This window comes from Monodon monoceros, unplaced genomic scaffold, assembly GCF_005190385.1.
Source record: "Monodon monoceros isolate NGI ecotype Baffin Bay Population unplaced genomic scaffold, NGI_Narwhal_1 Super_Scaffold_20, whole genome shotgun sequence".
In the NCBI taxonomy this organism is placed as follows: Eukaryota; Metazoa; Chordata; class Mammalia; order Artiodactyla; family Monodontidae; genus Monodon; species Monodon monoceros.
The window spans coordinates 40,447,037-40,473,604 of NW_021703777.1; the positions used below are offsets into that span (position 1 = coordinate 40,447,037).

Here is a 26,568-nt window from a genome sequence, read left to right on the forward strand (position 1 = left end):
TAAATGAAATTAAAAACAAAAGATAGGCGGGTCTAACAACAGATTGGACACAACTTAAGAACTGCAGAACTGAAGGAAAAAATGAGAAGAAACTATCCAAAATGTAGCATGAAAAGATAAAAACATGAAAATTGCCATAGAGAACCAGTGACATATAGGATACAGTGGGTAGATATAACATATTTAATTGGAGGTTTAGAAGAAGAGGCAGAATAAGAGACAATATTTGAAGAGATAATGGCTGAAATTTTTTCAGAAGCAATGGAAGACAATCTACAGATTCAGTATACCAACAAACTGCAAGTAGGAAAAATACAGAGAAATCTTTACAAAGATACATCATGGTGAAACCTAAATATTCAACCACAAAGACAAAATCTTAAAAGGAGCTAAATCTAGATATCCAACCACAAGTAAGCAGGAAATACAAGAAATAGAGGCATATGTTAAACTACCATGAGGATGCAACAATCCAAATCTAGAATGTGGAAAATTCAACTATTAGAATGTCCCACTTCTTCAAAAAATAGGTGACATGAAATAAGTGGGGAGTGGAGGTGGTTTAAGATGAAAAGACTTATGGTAAGCAACATGTATTATGGTAAGCAAGCATTTAAAGTGCAAATCACTATTCTTTCTTTAATTATGACATAGCTAGTATTTTATGGAAAATGGAGACTACCATCCCATGTTTAGGGAATTCCCATCATACGAGTCTTGGTAAGAAGCAAAGAGTACCACCCAACATAATATTTAAAAAATCAACTTACCCAGCCTTTCTTACAGCCAGAGCACAGATATATGACCACAGCTCTATCAGTCAGAATTCTCCTACATTAGACTTTGAGACAAACACTAGTGAATCAAATTGATTTAGTGGAATCAATGCTAGGGCAGGTGGCAGCCATGGTGGTAGCTACTTTTCCAAAGGAGCAGTGATGTTCTAGCGGCAGCATCCAGTATCTAGCATTGATGATGTCAGTGTTGAAAGCAGCAGGATCTGTGGATAGCAGAAGCAGCAGCAGTAGAAACACGGTGGCTTTATGGAGCCAGCTTTGTGGTGTGATTTTGGAAATGGTTCCTGGATGAGAGTTCCCAAGTGTGGCTTTCCAACTCTCCTGGAGAGGCTAAGGTACTAAAATAGTCTTTATTAAATTCATTTTTAGCACAAAAAAAAAACCTCAAGAGAGTGAGGAATGGGTATATAATAGATGAATTAATCAGAATAAGTGCCAGAATAGCAGAGTGAGGACATCCAAAATTTCACTACTCCATAAAAGGAATGAGAACAATGGCAAAAAACTGTCAAAATCAACTTTTTCATAACATTGGAAATAAAGTTTTGCAACAGTCCAAGGAGCTTTTTTTTTTAATGACTGAATCTCAGAACATTAAGCTTTGTGACATTGTAACTTCCCAATGAGGAAATACAATGAACAAATTACATAACCTAGTTGAAATAGGCAAATTCCTAGAAAGACAAAAACTACTGAAACTACCTCAAGAAGAAATAGAAAAACTGAACAAGTAAAGCCATTGAATTAATAATTTAAAAAAACAGGGCTTCCCTGGTGGCGCAGTGGTTGAGAGTCCGCCTGTCGATGCAGGGGACGCAGGTTCGTGCTCCGGTCCGGGAGGATCCCACGTGCCGCGGAGTGGCTGGGCCCCGTGCGCCATGGCCGCTGAGCCTGCGCGTCCGGAGCCTGTGCTCCGCAACGGGAGAGGCCACGGCAGTGAGAGGCCCGCGTACCGCAAACAAACAAACAAACAAAAAACAACTTTCCATGAAGAAAACCCTAGAATTATAGGCTTCACTGGTGAATTTTACCAAACATTTAAAGAATTAACACTAATCCTTCACAAAATCTTCCAGAAAACAAAAGAGAAGGGAACATGTTCTAACTCATTCTATGAGGCCAATATTACCCTGATATCAAAACCTGACAAAGATATAACAAGAAAACTACAGACCAATAATTCTTATAAATATATACACACACATTCTTTATTTTATGGGGTTTTTTGTTTGTTTTGTTTGTTTGTTCATTTTTTGGCCACACCATGCAGCTTGTGGGATCTTAGTTTCCTGACCAGGGATTGAATCTGGGCCCTCAGCAGTGAGAGCATGGAGTCCTAACCACTGGAATGCCAGGGAATTCCCCACACACATTCTTTCAAAAAGAAAAGAAAAAAAAAAATCAAAACCCTAGGAAACAGAACCCAGTAACATGTAAAAAGGATTATACATGATGACTAAGTGAGATTTATCCCAGGAATGTAAGGTTGGTTTAACAGCTAAAAATCAACTCCAATGTAACGCACCATATTAACATACAAAAGAACAAAAACTAGATAATAACCTCAATGCACCAGAAAAAGCACTTGACAAAATCCAATACACTTTCATGATTAAAAAAATTAAACAAACTAGGAATAGCAGGTGTTATGGACTAAATTGTGTCCCCTCCCCCCACCAAAAAGTTTTCATGTTGAAGCCCTAACACCCAATGTGACTGTATTTGGAAATAGGACCTTTAAGGAGATAACTAATGTTAAATGAAGTCATAGGGTAGTACCCTAATCTAATGTCTTTATAAGAAAAGGAAGAGACACCAGAGATCAATCTCTCCCTCCCTCTAAATGCACATACACACACACACACACACACACACACACACACACACAAACACAGAAATGGCCATGTCAGGACACAGCAAGAAGGAGGTCACCTGCAAGCCAGGAAAAGAGGCCTCACCAGAACCCAATCCTGCTGGCACCTTGATCTTAGGTTTCTAGCCTCCAGAAATATGAGAAAATAAATGCCTATTGTTTATATTTTTAATATTTATTTATTTATTTTGGCTGCACCACATCTTAGTTGGGGCACACAAGAACTTTGTTGCAGCATACAAGATCTTTTAGTTGTGGCATGCAGACTTCTTAGTTATGGCATGTGGACTCTTAGTTGCAGAATGCATGCAGGATCTAGTTCCCTGACCAGGGATCTAACCCGGGCCCCCTACATCAGAGGCACACAGTCTTAACCACTGGACCGCCAGGGAAGTCCCTAAATGCCTAATGTTTAAACCACCAAGTCTATAGTATTTTGTTATGGCAGCCTAAGCAGGCTAATTTAGCGGGGAATCTCCTCAACCTGGTAGACTGTCTAAAACACCCCATAGCTAATATCATACTTAATGGTAAGAGACTGAATGCTTTCCACCTGAGATGAAGTACTAGACAAGGATGTCAGCTCTTATTACTCCTATTCAATCTTGTACTGAAGATTCTAGCCAGGCCAGCTAGGCAAGAAAGAGAAGTAAAATTTATCCAGGTTGAAAAGGAAAAAGTATCAATAAAACTATATTTGCAGATGACATGACCTTGTATATGGAAAATCCACAAAAATATTAGAATAAATTAGTTCAGCAGGGTGGCAGGATACAAGATCAATGTACAAAAATCAGTTTTATTTCTATTCACTAGCAATGAACAATCCAAAACTGAAATTAAGACAACATTCTTTTTGCAATAGCATCAAAACAGAATGAAATGCTTAGGAATAAATTTAACAAAAGAAATGTAAGTTTTGTAAATAGCTAACTATAAGACATTGATAAAAGTAATGAAAGAAGACTTAAATAAATGGAAATATAGCCCACGTACATGGATTTGGCTTAATATCATTAAAATGGCAGTAGTCTCCAAACTGATCTAGACATTTAACGTAATCACTATCAAAATTTCAGCTGGACATTTTGCAGATATTGGCAAGCTGAGCTTAAAATTTTTATGGAAATTTAAGGGACCCAGAATAGCCCAACTATCTTGGGGAAAAAAGAAGAAAGTTGGAGGATTCACACTTCCTGATTTCAAAATTTCCTACAAGCTGCAGCAATCAGGGCAGTGTTGTACTGGCATAAAGATAGACATAGATCCATGGAATAGAGTTGAGTGTCCAGAAATAAATTATTAAATTTATGATCAATTGAGTTTTGATAAGGTTGCCAACACAATGCAATGGGGAAAGAGTAGAATTTTCAACAAACAGTATTGGGACAATTTGATATCTACATGCAAAAAAATGAAGTTGGACACCTACTCTATAACATATACAAAAATTGTATGCAAATATGCAAATGGTGAAAGATCTAAATGTAATAGCTAAAACTAAAATTCTTAGAAGAAAATATAGAAGCATTGGAGTAAATCTTTGCCATCTTGGATTAGGCAATGTTTTCCAAAAGCACAAGTGCAAAAAAAAAAAAGCCAAAAAAAACATAAATTGGATTTCATCAAAATTAAAAACATTTGTGCTTCAAAGTACACCATCAAGTAAGTGAAGACAATCCACAGAATGGGAGAAAATATTGGAAAACACATATCTGATGAACGACTTGTAACTAGAATATAAAAGAAACACAACTAAGAAAAAAAAAAAGACAAAAAGACAAAAAAAGACAAATTATAAAATGGGCAAAGAATCCAAATAGACATTTCTCCAAAAAAGATATACAAATGGTTGAAAGGTACATGAGGGAATTCCCTGGTGGTCCAGTGGTTAGGACTCCACGCAACCATTGCCAAGGGCCTGGGTTCAATCCCTGGTCAGGGAACTAAGATCCCGCAAGTCACCCAAAGTGGCCAAAAAAAAAAAAAAAAAGTACATGAAAAGATGCTGAATATCAGTGGTCATTAGGGAAATGCAAATATCAAAAATGCAATGAGATACTGCTTTGAACATACTAGTATGGCCAAATCAAAATGACAGACAATAACAAGTTTTGGTGAGAATGTGGAGAAATCAATCCTCATACTTTGCTGGTTGGAATGTAAAATTGTGGTGCCACTTTAGAAAACAATGTGACATTTCCTCGAAAAGTTAAACATAGAGTTACCTTATGACCCAGCAATTTTACTCTTAGGTAAATACCAAGAAAAATGAAAACATGTCCACACAAAAACTTGTACACAAATATTCATAGCAACATTATTTATAATAGCTGAAAAATGGAAACAATCCAAGTGTTCAACAACTGATGAATGGATAAACAAAATGGTGTATATCTGTGCAATAGAATATTATTTAGTCACAAAAATAATAAAGTACTGACACATAATACAACATGGATGATATTTGAAAACATGCCAAGTGAAAGTAGCTAGATACAAAAGGTCACATGTTATATAAATATTATATATGAAAATGCTGTATGATATTATATGCCCAGTTATATGACATTATATGCCCAGTTATATGAAATGTCCAAAATATGTAAATCCATAAAGACAGAAAATAGATTAATACTTGCCCAGGGGCTAGAAGAAGACACAGTAGGAAATGACTGCTGATGTGTATGGGATTCCTTTTTTGAAGAAAAAATTCTAAAGTGATGATGACTACACAGCTCTGTAAACTTACTACAAACCACTAAATTGTACATTTAAAAAATAAATTTTATGTTATGTGAATTATATCTCTTTAAAGTTGTGACTAAAAAAAAAAGTTGTGACTAAAAAAACGTACATTAATCCAATACAAAGTATACACCTTTATTGAAAACAGATTTGAACTATCAACTCTGACAAGACAGTTTTTAAACACATTAAGGGAAATTTAAGCATGGACATCACAATGGTATTTAGTTATCTTTTAAAGAAAGTTCTTACCTGTTAGAGATGCATACAAAAATATTTATGCTAAAATGATATGGTATATGGTATTTACAGCATAAAAAGAAAGAGGTAGAATAAAACAAGTTTGGAATGACACTGATAATATTTTAATTGGGTAGTGGGTACATGAGTTCATAATATGATTATTTCTAATTTAGTGTATGTTGTAAATTTCCACTTAAAAGTATGAAAAATAACTAATAAGAGAGTAAGATAACAGGCAGCTGGGGAGAGGAGCATTATTTCCAAAGGTGTAGTAAGGCTTATTGCTGACTTCTGAATAGAAACAATGGAAGTGGGCTTCCCCGGCGGTGCAGTATTTAAGAATCTGCCAGGACATGGGTTCGAGCCCTGGTCGGGGAAGATCCTACATGCCGCGGAGCAACTAAGCCCGTGTGCCACAACTACTGAGCCTGCGTTCTAGAGCCCGAGAGCCACAGCTACTGAGCCCACGTGCCTAGAGCCCATGCTCTGCAACAAGAGAAGCCACTGCAATGAGAAGCCTGTGCACCGCAACGAAGAGTAGCCCCCGCTCGCGGCAACTAGAGGAAGACCACATGTAGCAACGAAGACCCAACGCAGCCAAAAATAAATAAATAAAACAAATAAATTTTTAAAAAAAGAAACAATGGAAGCCAGCCAATAGTGGAATGGTATATTAAAAAATGCTAAAAGAAAATAACCACAACTGAGAATTCTCTATCAGCCAAAAATTTTTCAAGATTGGAGGTGAAATAAAAATATTTTCTGAAAGAAAAAAATATTAACACTTCATCATCGGATCTTCTGTGGTGGTGCAGTGGTTAAGAATCTGTCTGCCAATGCAGGGGACACAGGTTCGATACCTGGTCCGGGAAAATCTCACATTCCGCAGAGCAACTAAGCCCATGCACCACAACTACTGAGCCTTCACTCTAGAGCCCGTAAGCCACAACTACTGAGCCCACAAGCCACAACTACTGAAGCCTGCACACCTAGAGCCCGTGCTCTGCAGCAAGCGAAGCCACCGCAATGAGAAGCCCGCGCACCACAACAGAATAGTCCCCACTCGCCACAACTAGATAAAGCCCGGGCACAGCAAGGAAGACACAATGCAGCCAAAAATTAATTAATTAATTAGTTAAAAAATAAAACACTTCATCATGAGGAAGCTTTCATTAAAGGAGATTCTAAAGCCAATAGTAAATATAGATCCTAGAGGAAAAAGGCCTGAGATACAAAAAGGAATGAAGAAAAAAAAAAAAAACTGTAGATGTGGGAACGTGTAAATGAATGTTGGCTACGAAAAAATTAATTTTTATAAATTCACAAAACAGAAATAGACTCACAGACATAGAAAACAAACTTATGGTTACCAAAGAGGATAGTTGGGCGGGGCGCATAAATTAGGAGTTTGGGATTAACATATACACACTATACATAAAACAGATAAACAACAAAGACCTACTGTATAGCACAGGGAACTATATTCAATATCTTGTAATAACCTATAATGGAAAAGAATCTGAAAAAGTATATACATATCTGAATCATTTAGCTGTACACCTGAAACTAACACAACATTGTAAATTAATTATACTCCAATTTTAAAACATGGTTGAAAGAAAAATCATGATTAGAATTTGTGGTTTTCAGATTTTTTTTGTTATGAAGGAGAGCATAAATATCTTTGTAAATATTCTTTATTCCTTTGGATTGGAGTAATTCTTATACATTTCTCAAAGTAGTATAATTTTATACCTATTGTCATATTTTAAAATTTTACTTATTTAATTTATTTTTATTTTTGGCTGCGTTGGGTCTTCGTTGCTGGGTGCAGGATTTCTTTAGTTGCGGCGAACGGGGGCTGCTCTTCATTGCCATGGCTTCTCTTGTTGCGGAGCTCAGGCTCTAGGCGCGAGGGCTTCAGTAGTTGTGGCTCGCGGGCTTCAGAGCGCAGGCTCAGTAGTTGTGGTGCACGGGGCTTAGTTGCTCCGCAGCATGTGGGATCTTCCAGAACCAGGGCTCGAACCCATGTCCCCTGCACTGGCAGGCGGATTCTTAACCACTGCGCCACCAGGGAAGCCCCCTATTGTTATATTGCTCTCCAAAAAAACTGAATAATCTACAGGGCTATTTACAACATCATTGTACTAGTCAATATTTTTGTTTCATTTGCCAACATTGGTGTTTACTTTTTTTTTCTAGTTTAAGAGAGATGTAATGGTAGCTTAAGTTCTTTTAGTTTGTTTTCTTTACATTTTAATATGACTGAACTAGTTATTTCCCAAAATGCAAAAGAAATATGATTATTTACCTTATCAGTTTTTTACTGAAGAAGGATATTTTGACTGTCATTTTGGCCATTCAGAATATTTTCATATACCACTATTTATTCTTTGCATTAGCCATAGGGCAGACAGTTATTACATCGCATAGAAACTGACCTAAGTATGTGGAAATATTAGATTCGCCAAATGTTAGACCATCTAGTACAATGGGGAGAATCCTGAATGATCAAAAGTTATCCTCATAATTTTCTCATGCATTTTCTAAGAAAGAACATAAATTATCAGTCTTTTACCAAATTCAAAATGAATTTTACTGATAAGAATGACATCAAATAAAATTGATTTCACCTAAAACTGAACATGATAGGGAATTCTCTGGTGGTCCAGTGGTTAGGACTGTGCCCTTTCACTAAGCGGCCAGAGGGGAAAAAACAAAAAACAAAAAGCCTGCACAGGATAAAATTAGTGATACACTTTTTATTTTTAAAAAATCGCATCTCTTTTTATAGCATGGAAAACTTTAAATATTGACTTAAGAAAGCTTACGGACAGTGGAGCCCTGAGGTGACTGCTGACCCAGCTCTGCTGCCACAGGGGGTGGATTCCAGGGCCGAAGCGCCACGGCATGGGAGACCTCCAGGTGACCAAAGCCACATAACGTCAATAGCTCATTCATCCATCCATGCCAGATGGGTCATGGGGAAGGTGATTGCGACAGCAATTCAAATACCTGCTAAAGTGAGAGTAACCAGGCTTGTTCTGGATCCCTACTTGTTAAAGCATTTTAATAAGTGAAAAACCTACCTTACGATGCTCTTCAGCAGTGCACAGCTGGGAATACTGTGCTTCTCACAGCTTTACCTGTCCCACGGACACAGCACGTGAAACATGAACTGGCTGCGATCATTTTCAAAGTTGGACAAGTCACAGATCTGGTGACCGGGAAACCCTGAGCAGGAACTCCCTACCTTGAGAGTCCAGTCAATTCGGAAACCACTCACTTGAACCAAAAATCGGGCAGAACTCGCTATCTCTTTAACACAGTGAAGGTGGATTGGAAGATAGAGCCAAAAGGAAAGATTCCTAAGTTCGTTTTATGGAAAAAATTTTCTAACTTTCGTCACAAACTGTCCAATTTATCTTCTAGTATTTATGACATAGCTAAAAGTAAATGAAGTAAAGGCCTTGTTACAATTTTCCATAAAGGCTTATAGTCATTTTTCAAATTTCTTTCTCGGTGAACATACTTTCCTGTTACACTAAGTATGCCTAGCAATCCACTGCACTATTTTATAAGCTCACTGTTTTAGAAGGTGTATTTTTTTTTTTTATTCAAAGGAATCTTGAATTTATCTTAGAACATTTGTTTTGGGAGAATAAAACCTACCTTTTGATATCATAAACAGATAAGGCCACATTAAGTGAATATTTATTTTTGAGGGTATATATTCAAAATTAATTAAAATTTTTCTCTGGGCTTCCCTGGTGGTGCAGTGGTTGAGAGTCCGCCTGCCGATGCAGGGGACATGGGTTTGTGCCCCTGTTGGGGAGGATCCCACATGCCGCGGAGCGGCTTGGTCCGTGCGCCATGGCCACCGGGCCTGCGTGTCTGGAGCCTGTGCTCCGCAATGGGAGAGGCCACGGCAGTGAGAGGCCCGCACACCGTAAAAAAAAAAAAAAAAAAAAAAAATTTTCTCTGATTTAACCAATTCTAAACGGAAATATTTTACATGCTTCGTTCAGACTTTATCAGGTTGAAATCTGTATTAATAAGAATGTTGACACATAGAAAATAAACTTAAAAATTCAAAAAAAGGAAAACAAATAATGAAGTACAAAACAAAACTTTCAGTTGATAAAAGAAAAACATTTATTAACTAAAAATCAAAGAATGAAATCTTTTTGACAAAATTTAGATATGCAAAATTAGAAATGGAAAAATTTGATTTGGTAGCAATTATGGTCATAAAAAGAAATTATAGGGAATTTTCTGGTGGTCCAGTGGTTAGGACTCCACGCTTTCATTGCCAAGGGCCTGGGTTCAATCCCTGGTCGGGGAAATAAGATCCCACGTGCAGCGCAGCCAAAAGAAAAAAGAAAAGAAATTATAGTGGCAAAATCTTCAATGGTAAAATTAGATATGGGCAAAATGTGACCAAATCTTCAAAACAAAGAATTGATTCTGATCAAATTAATTGATTTCAGAGAAATAAAAATAAAATGAAAAACATTGAAAATGGCTTTACTGCTCTCCATATAGAATTAAGCAAAGATTTAAATTTACTTCATATTTAGCTATAGAAAAAAATGGATAATTCATCAGAGTATCATTCTATTAGAATATTTTATTGATAAAAACATGATAAAAATTTACTAATCTCAGAACAGCAGTATAAAAAGTACTCAATTTCATATTAGATGTGTGTGGGGGGGGAAGGGATGAATGGGTTAGAAAATATTATTTTTATTTGTTAATTTTTTCCTTTTGTCTTTATTTCCTGATGACAATTTTGTGGAATAAGTTCAAAAATTTATTTCCTACCACAATTCAGATGTACAGGGAAAAAAACAGAAGTTTTTCTGGTTTTTGTTTTCCTCTCACACTAGACCTTTTATTCAGTGGAAATACAGCATTCTAGTCCATCTTGACATTCTGGGATTCTGTGATTTTGTTTTTCCAAAACAAGATTTTATTCACGGATACATAATAAATTATCATAAGGCTGTACCATAATGCATTTGTTACCCCACTGATTTACAGTGAAGTTTGGCCAATTACCCACCAATAAAATAACCTTGTAGGGTACAACACAAGTGTTTTTTCAACTAAAACTATTCTGACCTTCCTCTTATTTAGTGGAAAAGAAAATTATTAAATATCTAATCCAGTTTAAGCTTTGTCTACCCCAATAATTGAAATGATCCATTTAGTCCCCCGAGAATGGAAACCATGCCTATGGAATATTTAAAGTAGAAAAAGAAAACTGTTATTGGAACTAGGGTAATCATCTTTAGATATTTAAAGGACTGTTATATGGAGGCATGATTATATTTATCCTATGTAACCAAAGAGTGGGACTGGGACAAATAAAATCATGGAAAGGGAAATTCTACTCTGTTTAAGAAAGAATTGTCTGATATTTGGAGCTGTCCACGATTGAATGATTGCTCATGAGAGATGAGATTTACATCATCAGGAATATTCAAGCTGAAGTTCAGGTGTGTTATAAGAGAAGTCAAGCTTTGGTTGGGATCAGATATCCAAAATCAGTCACAGGGAACTTGTTACATGTGGTTTAAGCAGGACCAATGTTTGCAGCGTCAATGTTACTCCTATAATAATGTCACTTTCTTGGGCTTCCCTGGTGGCGCGGTGGTTGCGAGTCTGCCTGCCCATGTAGGGGACATGGGTTCGTGCCGCGGTCTGGGAAGATCCCACATGCCGCGGAGTGGTTGGGCCCGTGAGTCATGGCCGCTGAGCCTGCACGTCCGGAGCCTGTGCTCCGCAACGGGAGAGGCCGCGGCAGTGAGAGGCCCGCGTACCGCAAAAAAAAAAAAAAAAAATTATGTCACTTTCTTTTTTTTTTTTAATGAATTTATTTATTTATCTTTGGATGCGTTGAGTCTTCGTTGCTGCACACGGGCTTTCTCTAGTTGCGGCGAGCGGGGGCTACTCTTCGTTGCGGTGCGCGGGCTTCTCATTGCAGTGGCTTCTCTTTGTTTCGGTGCACGGGCTCTAGGCAAGCGGGCTTCAGTAGTTGTGGCTCTCGGGCTCTAGAGCGCAGAGCTCAGTAGTTGTGGCGCACGAGCTTAGTTGCTCCGCGGTATGTGGGATCTTCCCAGACCAGGGCTCGAACCCGTGTCCCCTTCATTAGCAAGCAGATTTTTTACGCACTGTGCCACCGGGGAAGTCCCAATGTCACTTTCAATTACTAACATTCCATTAACGTTAGTTGAATTGGAAACAGAGGAACAGGGTTTCAGCACAAGTACACCCTTGGAAGTATGTTTTGCAGGAGAAAATCATCCATCATGTCTGTTAATATAAAAAAAAAAAAAAGATTAACAAGACCACCGGTCTGATAATCTTAAAAATTTCTTCAGTTCCTGAGAATCTAAGATTCTGCATCTGGGAAAGCTGGTTTAGCTTCAGTCAGGAGAAATGGCTGGAGACAGCTGGCAGAGGTTTAGGAAAGAAGGAGCTGGTGTCTGAAGTGAGGAGTGATTTGGCCACATTAGAGTTCTCAAGAGGCAAATGTGGGAACGGGGTTAATAAACAAACAAACCAAGGTAGAGACAGAAGGTGGAGTTTGGTCACCAGGAAGAAAGCCAGAGACTAACTTTTGGAAGTAGTGTTCAACGAAACCATGACCCCTCCTGGTTGTCTTGACCCAGCCAGCCTTTCCAAGTGTCATCCCCACCCTCTCCCTGTCAACACCAAACTGTTTGCAATTCCTTGAACACAGGGAGACCTCTCATTGTACATGCTGTCCCTTCTGCCTGGAAAACTGCTCCCTCCCTTATCTCCCTGGAGTCCACCAGTCTTTCCTCCAGACAGAGCTCACACATCAGCTTCTCTGTGGAGTCTTCCCAGGCCTCTCCAGGCAGGGGTAGGGACTTGGTTCTCTGTGTTCCAATAGCATCCTCCACATAAGGATTACATTAATATAAATATTCTTAAGGTGTCTGCCTCTCTCACTGGACCATGAGCCCCTCAAAGGTAGGAGCCATGTTCTATTGATATTTTTGTTCACCAGAGTTTAAATTGTGCCAAGTACATATTTATGCCTCAATAGATATTTGAAAAATGAATAAATGAATGACTGAATGAGTCCCTGGTGGTGCAGTGGTTAAGAATCCGCTTGCCAGTTATTGAAATGGGGAAAAGACTCAATACAAATAAAAATTATTTCAAAAAAAAAAAGAATCTGCTTGCCAATGCAGGGGACACAGTTTCGATCCCTGGTCCGGGAAGATCCCACATGCCGTGGAGCAACTAAGCCCGAGCACCACAACTACTGAAGCCCGCGTGCCTAGAGCCCGTGCTCCACGAGAGAAGTCATGGCAGTGAGAAGCCCGCGCACCGCAATAAAGAGTAGCCCCCGCTCGCCGCAACTAGAGAAACCCCATGCGCAGCAACAAAGACCCAACATAGCCAAAAAATTAAAAAAAAACAAAGAAAACAACTTTGTAGTTTCCAAGGAAACAAGAGCCTGTTCAATTTGGCAGGCCGGATCTGATGTTGCCACCTTTACATTCAACACTTCTTTGTTTTGATCCTATTAAAACATTTGAATTTCATTTAAATTTCACCTACATGTCAGCATTCCCTCCAATCCTGTAACTCTTATCTTTTCCTTTGTTTAGTGAGACACCCCATAGTTTCTCCAGTGTGCAGTCCCTCTTGTTTCAACATGTGTGTTCGAATACAGGTTTGTTCCTTATGGTCTTTGGCTGATTGAGCTAAAATAATTGCCATCGAGGTATGGCTAAGGTCTTTGCTGCCACGAACCAGGACATCGACTCAGTAACAATATGCACATCTGAGACCCCTTGAGTTTCCCCTGCTGAGGCCTCTCTGTTCTCGATTGTGTGGCTTTTGTGCTGAATCTGGACTTTTATTATCTCTTTGGCCTTCAGAGTCTTGCTGGTTTCTTGAGTAAGTAGGCAGGGCACCTAATCCTTAAGGTTAGGACCTAAAACTCTTTTAAGTGCTATTTTCATTTTTGACCAACTATCAGCCAACTTCTCATGGGTTGCCTGCTAATAAACTTGCACTACTTCCTGACATAGCTTCATAGTAGATGGTTTGGAATTGTACAGGCTACTCTGAAGAACTTTGACATAAACAAGATTGTTCATTCTAGAGACACCTTAGAATGAAAAAGAAAAAGAAAAGACAACCCTCTCTTGGGACTTCCCCTGGTGGCACAGTAGTTAAGACTCTGTGCTCCCAATGCATGGAGGCCCAGGTTCGATCCCTGGTCAGGGAACTGGATCCCGCCTGCAGCAACTAAGACCTGGCCCAGCCCAATAAATAAATAAATATTTTAAAACCCTCAAAAATCTCTTGAGGGGATTGTCTATCTTATTTGTGTGAAAGATCATTTAGTTTAAAGAAAAACTCCCTCCCTCCTCAAACATCCTTAATTTCCATTCTGAGGGGATTAATAAATATTGGCTGTTTTATTCTGTGACTTGATAAAATTGTCAAGAGTCTGAGTTACTATTTAAACCGGTTAAAAGGATTCGTGGGCTTCCCTGGTGGCGCAGTGGTTGGGAGTCCGCCTGCCGATGCAGGGGACACGGGTTCGTGCCCCAGTCCGCGAAGATCCCACATGCCGTGGAGCGGCTGGGCCCGTGAGCCATGGCCGCTGAGCCTGCGCGTCCGGAGCCTGTGCTCCGCAACGGGAGAGGCCACAACAGTGAGAGGCCCGCATACCGCAAAAAAGGATTCGTGTGTGTGTGTGTGTGTGTGTGTGTGTGTGTGTGTGTATGTGTGCATGTGTTTTGAAATGGGTTTTTGTAAATCTAAATATTTTTCCTCTCCTTGCAGCAGAAAGATTATTAGGCTTTCTCCAATGATAGTTTTATATTTGTCTAAAGCTGGTTCCCTTTCACTTTTTTTCCTTCTGTCTCCTCCCTCTTCCCCGCTCTCCTGAGAAATCTTAAAGGTGAATTGACCAGAAAAAAATCATTTTGTTGGGACTTCCCTGGTGGCCCAGTGGTAAATAATCCACCTTCCAATGCGGGTACACAGGTTCAATCCCTGGTCGGGGAACTAAGATGCCACGTGCCACAGGGCAACTAAGCCTGCGCACCACAACTATTGAGCTCGCACACCTCAACAAGAGAGCCCGTGTGCCCGAAACTACAGAGCCCACGTGCTCTGGACCCCGAGCACTCCTGAGTTTGTATCCAGTAAGTCAGAAGAATGAGTGGCCTGAGGACCTTTGAACTTGCACCTGGTGTCTGAAGTGCAGGCAGTCTTGTTAGGGCTTGTGCTTTTAACCTACGGAGTCTAACACTAATTCTGAACTGTATTTCAGTACACAAGGTAGATACCTAACAAGGAAATTCCTGGGCCACATGATTTCTATTCATTTTGTTTGGGGTTTTCCCTAACAGAAAAGATTTTGATAAGATAAACTTATCAAGTCATATTTGATAGATATTCCAAACATTTTTTTTTCTCTTCAGAGACTCCAGAAATAAACTATTCCAACCCTCATTTTTTCGGATGATGGAAACAAGGCCAGGAAAGTTAAAAATATAAAAGCAAATGGGAGTTCCCTGGTGGCCTAGTGGTTAGGATTCTGGGCTTTCCTTGTCGCTGCCCGGGGTCAGTCCCTGGTTGGGGAAATGATCCTGTAAGCCGCGTGGTGCAGCCAATATATATATATATATTATATATAATATATATATAATATATATATATATATATATGCAGAGCTGTGCTTTTGATTGGTGGTTCAGAACCCAGTACTTTTAGGGGATTCCCTGCCTGTCCAGTGGTTAGGACTCGTTTCTTTCACTGCCAGGGCCTGGGTTCAGTCCCTGGTCGGGGAACTAAGATCTCACAAGCCACATGGTTTGGCCAAAAAAAAAGAACCCAATGCTTTTACTGATACTGTTTGAAAAATAGCAAACAATACTAAACTTAAATAAATTTAATCAGAAATAGACATATTTAAAAAAATTTTGCCAGCTATATTTCAGCTCTTCTATTGACAGACAAGAAAAGCAGGACATAACAGAATAAAGTGTCAAGTTTACAATGGTAAACTTGGGTCTATATTTAGAAAACTTTATGAAAAGCCATATTAATGTAAATAATAAAAAATACAAAAAGAGAGAAGGTTAAAGTGTGATGTGTGTGTGTGAGGGAGAGAGAGGGAGAGAGAGAGAGAGGTGGGTTGGTTTGGGACACTCCAAATCTGTGATTACAGAGTGAATTTTTCATAGACTTCTGTCTTTGATCTTCATACACAGCATAAAGCATGTATGAAGGATCCAGTGGATCCAAAAATATTTGCAAGCCACACAAAAGATAAAGTACTAGTACTTAGAATATATAAAGACTATAAAGACCACAGTTCACTCATAAAAAATAAAGAACTAGGGAGTTCCCTGGTGGTCCAGTGGTTAGGACTTTGCACTTTCACTGCCGTGGCCCAAGTTCAATCCCTGGTTGCAGGACTGAGGTCCTGCAAGCCACGTGGCATGGCCCAAAAAAAAAAAATTTAAATTAGAATATGTCATAAAAGACATCATGATATCGTGGCTTATAATACTAAATACATATTTGTCCCTTTCTGACACATGATTCCCAAAACCCTTATAATATCCTAAGTGATTAGAGTAATAGGGGCATCTTTTGTTATAATAGTTACTATTTTGTCCTCAGTTTCTGAAATAACTTTAGAAAAATAAAGGTGAAATGTGTATCTTTTATTATTCATAAAAACTCAGTTTTACCCACCTGTGTGAATAAGTGATTTTTTTTGGAAAGCCCCTAGATAACCACGTGATGGGAGCTGGTTGTCAGGGGAAACAACCATGTGATTAGAGGGTTGGAACTTTTGCCCACCACCTGATCTCCAAGGAGGGGAGAGGGGCTGGAGGTTGAATTTATCATAAATGATTGATAATTTAATCCGTCATGCCTACAAGAGAAGGCCTCCATAAAAACACAAAAGGACAAGGTTTGGGGAGCTTCTGGGTTGGTGAAAACATAGAGACACTGGGAGAGCGATACATTCAGAGAGGGCATGGAAGCTCTGTGCCCCTTCCCTCATACATTGTCCTACACATCTCTTCTATCTGGTTTTCCTGAGCTGTATCCTTTTATAATAAACTGGTGATCTAGTAAGTAAACTGTTATCCTGAGTTCTGTGAGCCGCCCTAGCAAATTAATGGAACCTGAAGAGGGAGTTGTGGGAAACTCTGATTTACAGTCGGTTGGTCAGAAGAGCAGGTAAAGACCTGGACTTGTAGTTGGCATCTGAAGTGGAGGAGGCGGCGGCAGTCCTGTGGGTCTGAACCCTTAACCTGTGGATTTGAAGCTAACTCCAGGCAGACAGTGTCAGAATTGAGTTAAATTGTAGGACACCCATCTGGTGTCAGGAGGATCTGAGGATTGTTTGGTGTTGAGGAAAAACTCACACACCTCTGGTCACAGAAGTGCTGTGAATGTAAGTAAAAGAGGAAACAGAGTTTTGTTCCATTAGGCTTGGTGTCAGAACTGTTGTGAAGTGGAGTGTTTAAATGTGAGTGTAGTAGTAGTAGAGCAGAGGAAAAACACAAGGAGCATTTTCCCTGTAAACATGCATAGACATTGCACCAAAACAGGTGAAATATGCAGATGGTAAATAATCACATGAAAAGTTGTATGACATCACTAATCCTCAGGAAATGCAAATTAAAAACACAATGAGATATCACTACACACCTATCAGAATGGCCGAAATAACAAATAGTGATAATATCAAATACTGGTGAGGATGCAGAAAAAGTATATCATCAGACAGTGTTGGTGAGAATATAAAATGGTACAGCCACCCTGAAAACCTTTTGGCAGTTTTTTATGAAACAAAACATGCAAGTACTGTTTGACCCAGCAATTACACTTTTGGGCATTTATTCTAAAGAGATGAACATTTATGTTTGTACAAGAACCTGTACATGGATGTTCATAGCAGCTTTACTTGTAATAGCCCCAAACTGGAAACTGCTCAGATGTACTTCAACAGCTGAATGGTTTAAACAAACTGTCGTCCATTCATACCATGGGATACCATGCAAAAATAAAAAGGAATAAGCTACTGATACACGCCACAACCTGGGGATGGAACTCCAGAGAATTATACTGAGTGAAAAATAACCAACCCCAAAAGGTTACAGAAAGTGTTATTCCTTTATGTAATCTTTTGAAATGATAAAATTTAGAAATGGAGAACAGCGTAGTGATTTGGGGGTCAGGGATTAGCACAAGGTGCTGGAACTCTTTACCATGGTGGTGGGTACACCACCAGTACCTGTCCATGGCCCGTTAGGAACCAGACCACACAGCAGGAGGTGAGCAGCGAGTGACTGGGTGAAGCTTCATCTGTATTTACAGCCGCTCCCCATTGCTCGCATTACCGCCTGAGCTCCGCCTCCTGCCAGATCAGCGGTGGCATTAGATTCTCATAGGAGTGTGAATCCTACTGTGAACCCAGCATGCAAGGGATCTAGGTTGCACACTCCTTATAAGAATCTAATGCCTGATGATCTGAGGTGGAGCTGAGGGGTGATGCTAGCACTGGGGAGTGGCTGCAAATACAGATTATCATTAGCAGAGAGGTTTGACTGCACAGAGACCATAATAAATTAGTTGCTTGCAGACTCATATCAAAACCCTATCAGTGAGTGGCAAGTGACAATTAAGCTGCATCTGGTGGCAGGCTTTATAGTGACAAGTGAGTTGATGTACTTCAATTGTACAGCTGCATCTGGTGGCAGGCTTTAAGTCAGAATCCAACACTTATTTTAGTCTGCGCATTGCCCGCCCATTATTTTATTTACAGTTCTGTCTGCACGTCTTTCCCCAACTGTGCACTTGTCTCAGTCACAGTTTTGGTAAGCCCACAAGCTCACCCTGGCCAAAATGAGTAAAAAACAAACATCGTTGGAGAGCCTCTTTGAAAAGGGGGAAAGACCCAATGATGAGACAGCAGAAGACACTAAGACTGCCAACAAAAAGAAAGCTGCATTTAGGGGGCTTCCCTGGTGGTGCAGTGGTTAAGAATCCGCCTGCCAACGCAGGGGACACAGGTTTGAGCTCTGGTCTGGGAAGATCCCACATGCCATGGAGCAACTAAGCCCGAGCACCACAACTACTGAGCCTGCCCTCTAGAGCCCATGAGCCACAACTACTGAAGCCTGTGTGCCTAGAGCCTGCGCTCTGCAAGAGAAGCCACCGCAATGAGAAGCCTGCACACCACAACGAAGAGTAAACCCTGTTAACAGCAACTAGAGAAAGTCCACGTGCAGCAACAAAGGACCCAATGCAGCCAAAAATAAATAAATAAATAAAATCTAAAGAAAGAAAGAAAGCTGCATTTAAAAGAAAATACCAAGAGTCCTACTTAAATTACGGGTTCATTGCAACAGGTGATTCACACTCTCCAAGCCTGCTTTGTATAATATGTGGTGACTGGCCATCCAACGAAGCCATGAAACCTTCAAAACTGCTTCACCACATGGAGACCAATCACCCTGCATTAAAAGACAAGTCTTTGGAGTTTTTCAAAAGAAAAAGCTGTGAACACGAAGGACAGAAGCAATTATTGAAGGCCACCACTTCATGAAATGTGTCTGCACTGACAGCATCATTCTTGGTGGCTAACTGCATAGCTAAAGCTAAGAAGCCCTTTACTACTGAAGAGTTAACCCTGCCTGCTGCCAAGGACATTTGTCGTGAACCTTTAGGAGAGGCTGCAGTTCAAAAGGTGGCATGTGTTCCTCTTCTGGCTAGCTCCATAACTGGATGAATTGATGAAATAGCAGAGGATATTGAGGCACAATTGTTAGAGAAGATTACGGAGTCATCATGGTACACAATCCAGGTTGACGAGTACCGATGTTGACAACAAGGCAACAACGCTTAGTTTTTTTCGATATATTTTTCAGGAGGATGTGCATGAGGATATGTTATGTGCACTTTTGTTGTGAACCAACACCACAGCTGCAGAACTATTCAAGTCTTTGAATGATTACGTATCAGGAAAACTGAACTGTTAATTTTGTGTTGGTTATATGCATGGACAGGGCGGCTGCCACGACTGGACGACTTTCTGGTTTCACTACTCGGGTCAAAGAGGTTGCTTCAGAATGTGAGTCTGCGCACTTTGTCATCCATAGAGAAATGCTGGCTAGCTGAAAAATGTCACCTGAACTTAACAACGTTTTGCAGGATGTAATTAAAATGATCAACCCCATTAAAGTACATGCCCTTAACTCACGTCTGTTCGCGCAGCTCTGTGAGGAGATGGAGGCAAAGCACACACGTCTTCTCTTACACACAGAGTGAGATGGCTTTCTAGAGGTAGACCACTGGCCAGAGTTTTTGAGTTGTGAGCTCCAGAGATTTCTTTCAAAAAAACAGTCACCACTGGCAGCAAATTTCAGTGACACAGAATGGGTTGCAAAACTTGCTTACTTGTGTGACATATTCAAGCTTTCAACGAACTCAATCTGTCACTTCAGGGGAGAACAACAACTATGTTCAAATCTGCAGATAAAGTGGCTGCATTCAAAGCCAAACTGGAATTATGGGAGCGATGAGTGAACACTGGGAATTTTGACATGTTTCAAACATTGGCAGAGATTTTAAGACACTGAGCCAGGGCCTTCTTTCTCCCAGCTGGTGAATGATCCCCTGTCTCAGCTTTCAAAACAGTTTGAGCATTACTCCCCAACCACAAAAGACCCCCGAACTGGGAAGGAATGGACCCAGGACCCATTTGTGAATAAGCCAGGTGAATCGACTTTGTCCGTGCTAGAAGAGGATCAACTGTTTGAGATCGCAAACGACAGTGGCCTTAAAAGTATGTTTGAGACAACTTCAAATCTCCATATGTTCTGGTTTAAAGTCATGGAGGAATATCCAGAGATTGCCACAAAAGCACTGAAAAGCCTGCTTCCATTTCCAGCATCCTATCCTTGTGAAGCAGGGTTTTCAGTAGTGAGAGCAACCAAAACGAGATTACGGAGAAGGGTGGACATAAGCAACGCACTTCAGGTGTTACTGTCTCCCATCATCCCCAGATGGGACCATCTAGTTGCAGGAAAACAAGGTCAGGGCTCCCACTGGATTCTGCATTATGGTGAGCTGTGTAATTATTTCATTTTATATTACAGTGTAATAACAATAGAAATAAAGTGCACAATAAATGTAATGCGCTTGAATCATTCCGAAACCATCCCCCCACCCCGATCCGTGGAAAAATTGTCTTCCACGAAACCAGTCCCTGGTGCCAAAAAAGTTGGGGACTGCTGACGTACACAGAGTAAAACTGAGGAAGTGTGAAGATATGTGGATTGTATTCATGTCAATTTCCTGGTTCTGATTTAAATTGTAGTTTTGTAAAATGTTGCCATTGGAGGAAAATGGGTGAAATGTACATGGGATCCTTCTATGTTATTTCTTTTTGCGGTATGGGGGCCTCTCGCTGTTGTGGCCTCTCCCGTTGCGGAGCACAGGCTCCGGACGCGCAGGCTCAGCGACCATGGCTCACGGGCCCAGCCGCTCCGCGGCATGTGGGATCCTCCCGGACCGGGGCACGAACCCGCGTCCCCTGCATCGGCAGGCGGACTCTCAACCACTGTGCCACCAGGGAAGCCCCTATGTTATTTCTTACAATTGCATGTGACTCTAAAATTATCTCAATAAAAATTCAAATAAAGAAAAATAGTTTGATGGAATTGCTTTTACAGTTCTCATTGTGCAAAGGTTATTTGAAACAGGACATGAATCTAAAAAAATCTACTACTCTGATGTGGCAAATAAATAAATTTATCTTATACATTCAGCCTTTCAGCTTTCAATTCTTTACACGATTTTGGACATTCAATCACCTGGGCTCAGAGCTGTGATTATGGGAAAATTTACAAAATACCCTAGAACATTCTCTGGTAGAGAGATCAAGAAGTCACTGAAGAAACTTTCCCAGTATAGGTAAAGAAGAGTGAAGACTGAAAAAGGTGGAAGGATGTGAGTAATTTTCAAAAATTAAAAAAAAATTTCTTTTTTGATCAATTTAGATGTTTGCCTAGCAGCTTGTGGGCCACTGTGTAACTGATCATACACTGCACTGAGTGATTATAAATCACACTGACTAAAAAAAGTTATCAAAGTGAGATAGTATTTGAAGTTATGAGTATACCTCATCTGTAGATGAAGTCACTAAGAAGGGATCTGTAGTAAGAAGAGAAGAGGGCCAAGGAGAAAATTCTGGAGAATAACAGAGTTTAAAGAGAGGACCTACCGGAAGATCTTAGTGGCAAAATTCAAGAATGGTGGTACCACTCTAAAGTTTGTATGTCTATTTTTAGAGAGTGGGAGTGGGTTAGCGGTTTGTCTGGATGTGTAGGGTGAAACTGTATTTATTTATTACTTGTGTACTTTAATACTACTTTAAAGTAAAAATAAAAATATAGTACAAAATAAAATTAAAAAGCTTCACAAGTAGTAGACAGTGTAAGGATATTGGTTCCTAGACCCAGAAAGAAGAGTGGTTAGACGGTTAGATCCTGTGCTGGGCCTATCAGGCTGCTTGCCAAACAAGAGGCCACAATGAAGTGTTTGTTAACAGAATGATGTTCGGCAACTTCCTGAGGAAGAGTGCAAAGGCAGCCTTGGTCCCTGCTGTGGCCCATGGAGAGGTATGTGGTCTTCCTGGAGTACCTTGTTGGAAAGTGATATATGGTCTATTGTCTCATCAAACTTGAGAGTCACTAGCTGCTTTTATAACTTTGTGGGAAAGTCATCCATCCCTTGCAGAAGAGACCTAGGATGTACATTAAAGGATGCAGAAGTGCTGGGCCAGAAGATGAAGTACTTAGGAGTAAAAACAGTATTCTGGACAGTGTTTTCAATAGAAAATTGTCAATGGAAAGGAAGAATGATATGGTATGTAGATGCTTAGCTGCATAGAGTCTGGTTTCCTGAATGACATCTTTGGACAATAAAAACTAGTATCTTGGCTAGGGATAGAATGCATCCCTAAAGGGCTAGGGGAAAACAGACTTTTTTCCAGAAATATGGCAAAATGATCAAGAGGACTTTGTTGAAGGAGGGGGGGAAGAACTCCAGATAACGCTAAATCTATATATGACAGAAGGCACTTGAAATGACATAGAATATCAATGAACAGAAATCCGAAGACTTAAAATTATCATGAGGTGGTATTTGAAGCTATGAGTATAGATGAGATCACTCTATTCTCTTCTTGGCTACTTCCTGCCAATTACTGTGCAATTGTCTGGCTGATTTTTGAAGGTTTCAGGTTTGAGGTCTTCCATAGTCAGTAAGGCCAAAGCTCAGCAAATGGAGATGGGAATGAAGGGGGCTGGCAGGCCTCCCAAAAAGAGCCCACAGGGTGGCGGTACTTTAGTATGCCCACCACAGACCAAGGTCTGGTTCTCAGATCTCTAAGTACTGATTCTGCCACTGTAAACACACAAGATGCCACTGCAAAAACCAAAATGCCAATTTATTAATTTATTAATGTACAATTTTGGGGACAAGGGACGTTTCCTTTCCAATGTCCTGAACATTTATGGCTGCCATGAAGGATAACACCTTCCCCATATGAGGGTAACCATGAGGCTGAATTATTATTATTTTTACAAATATTTATTTATTTGGCTGCACCGGGTCTTAGTTGAGGCATGCAGGATCTTTTAAGTTGTGGCATGTGGGATCATTATTTGCAGCATGCGAACCCTTAGTTGCAGCACGTGAGATCTAGTTCCCTGACCAGGGATTGAACCCAGGCCCCCTGCATTGGGAGCATGGAGTCTTAGTCACTGGACCACCACCAGTGACGTCCCCTGAATTATTTTTTCTGTTAATTTATTCTTTACTGAAGTATAGTTGAATTACAATATTGTGTTCATTATTGCTGTACGGCAAAATGGCTCAGTTATACATATATACATTCTTTTTCTTTTCTTAATTGAAGTGTAGTTGATGTACAATGTTGTGCCCATCTCTGCTGTACAGCAAAGTGACTCAGTTATACATATATATACATTCTTTTTTTTTTTTTTTTTGCGGTACGCGGGCCTCTCACTGTTGTGGCCTCTCCCATTGCGGAGCACAGGCTCCGGAAGCGCAGGCTCAGCGGCCGTGGCTCACGGGCCCAGCCGCTCCGCGGCATGTGGGATCTTCCCGGACCGGGGCACGAACCCATGTCTCCTGCATCGGCAGGTGGACTCCCAACCACTGCGCCACCAGGGAAGCCCTACATTCTTTTTTTATATTCTTTTCCATTATGGTTTATCACAGGATACTGAATATATTTCCCTGTGCTATACGTTAGGACCTTGTTGTTTATCCATTCTATATATACCAGTTTGCATCTGCTAACCCCAAACTCCCACTCCTACCTTCTCCCACTCCCCTCCCCCTTGGCAACCACCAGTCTATTCAAATGTCCCTGATTTTGTTTCTGTTTCATAGATAGGTTCATTTGTGTCGTATTTTAGATTCCACATATGTGATATCATATGGTATATGTCTTTCTGACTTACTTCACTTAGTATGATAATCTCTAGTTACAACCATGTTGCTGGAAATGACATTATTCATTCTTTTTTATGGCTGAGTAGCATTCCACTGTATATATGTGCCACATCTTCTTTATCTATTCATCTGTTGATGGACATTTAGGTTGTTTCCATGTCTTGGCTATTGTGAATAGTGCTGCTATGAACATAGGGGTGCATGCATCTTTTTGAATTATAGTTTTGTCTGGATATATGCCCAGGAGTGGGATTGCTGGATCATACAGTAGTTCAGTTTTTAGTTTTCTGAGGAACCTCCATACTATTTTCCACAGTGGCTGCACCAACTTACATTCCCACCAACAGTGTAGGAGGGTTCCCTTTTCTATGAGGCTGAATTATTCATCAAAGGGTAATTGACCCAGAATAGATACCCCCAAAAAGGTGAACATTAATCTTGAGAATGCAAAATGGTAACGTCTGATTATTTCCAACCCTACAAAAGAGAACCTCTTTCTTATGATAAAAATAGGCATATTTACAAAGTTAGGAATTTCTTTTTGGAATTTCCAACTGGAGAGCACTAGATAATCACTGCGATGTTATTTTTACAGTATACCTATTCAGTAGAATATTAGGCAGCCATTGCAATTTTAGCTATGAAGATTACACAGCAGCATAGGAAATATGTATGGCATAATAGCTGATGTAAAAAGTAGGATATGCAATTTCACTGTTTAAAAGCAAACACAGAAGGGAAAAAAAACTGACATGAAACACATCAAAATGCTCAGAGTGGTTATATTTGGAAGGTTGTCTTAGGGGTGATTTTTTTCTTTGCTTTTCAAATTGAATAAGATATTTTTTCCCTCTGCAGTGGAAGCACCGAGTCTTAACCGTTGGACCACCAGGGAAATCCCTGAATAAGATTATTTGAAATGATTTTTAAAAAATTACAGCTGGATTGTATGTAGTGACTACTGCTTTTTTCTTTCCACCTCTCCCAAGAATTTGCATGTGGTCACTAAATAATCATTCAGCCTCAGGTCACTTCCTTTCTTTCATTTTTTTTTCTGACAGAATTATGTTAGCAAAATGCTATCGACACAGTATACCCTGATTCCAGCATTTGATATATCTTTGCTCTTGATCAAGGTTCTTTGGGTTACAGTAACAAAAATGTACTCAGATTTGCTCAGGTAAAATGTGAATCTTGGGGAACAGGCGCATTGCGTATAACCCAAGGGAAGAAGTTCAGCTGAGGACAGAAGTCAGTGACGGGTATGTCATGAAGAACCAAGGCAGATACCATCTTCATCTTGTCAGGACCACGTGGCCTCTGGTCTCTCGTTCTTTCTATACATCTGCTCATTCTTTCTCTCTCTCCCCCCTTCACACTCAAAACTTATGTTCTCAGCTTCTATGATCCACATTGTGCAAAAAGCCTGCTCAATCCTCCGATCAGATTTCCTCCTAGCTCTAGCCCTCTGACCAAATGCTTAGAGACCCAGTATCCTAATTTAAATTCAATTTCAATTCCCAGGAGAGAAATCCAATTGATCAGTTGGGGTCAGGTGTCTACCCTGGCTGTGGTTTGGCAATGGAGGTAGGGGTGGAGTCATAGAATATAAATTTGGCTGCAAAGGGGCCACTCTTGGTTGAGGGGAGAGTTCAGAGAAAGTAGTCATGGCTTGGCAGACAACTCAAAAGGTATTTACTACCTGGGTTTCTCATGAGTCCTCAGCATCAAGGTGGAGACACAGGAGTTGGTCGAATAGACAAGAAGGTATATCATAACTGGTTATATGATCACACCCACAGGAGATAAATCAGTGACACCCTGCCTAAGGCTTCTGGAGGGAGTGGCTTTCAGATCTTATGAGTAGATCTCTGGTAGCTTCCAGTAAGGCTCTAGGTGGGCTCTGTCCTGATCAACAGTTTTTAATAAAGTCTTGGATTCCCTGGGCCTGGGTAATTTGTGTTTCCACTTTCCTTAATATTCTTAAATCTTCTCTACCTCCACCCCTGTCCACACTCTCTGCTAATGAAAGACTTCTTTTATATTTTATTTTATTATTTATTTTTTAAATAATTATTTATTTTTTAAATTGAAGTACAGTTGATTTACAATGTTGTGGTAATTACTGCTGTACAGCAAAGTGATTAAGTTATACATATACATTCCTTTTTAATATTCTTTTCCTTTATGGTTTATCATAGGATATTGAATATAGTTCTCTGTGTTATACAGTAGGACCTTGTTGTTTCTCCATTCTCTGTATAAAAGCTTGCATCTGCTATCCTCATCCTCCCACTGCACTGCTTTCTCAACCCCCTTCCCCTTGGCAAC

The 26,568-nt window shown here is 40.0% G+C and overlaps 1 pseudogene; it reads left to right on the forward strand.

Annotated features, from left to right (window-relative positions):
- The first annotated feature begins 237 nt into the window (after positions 1-237).
- LOC114902375 lies at positions 238-8,993 on the forward strand (annotated as a pseudogene).
- Positions 8,994-26,568: the final 17,575 nt, after the last annotated feature.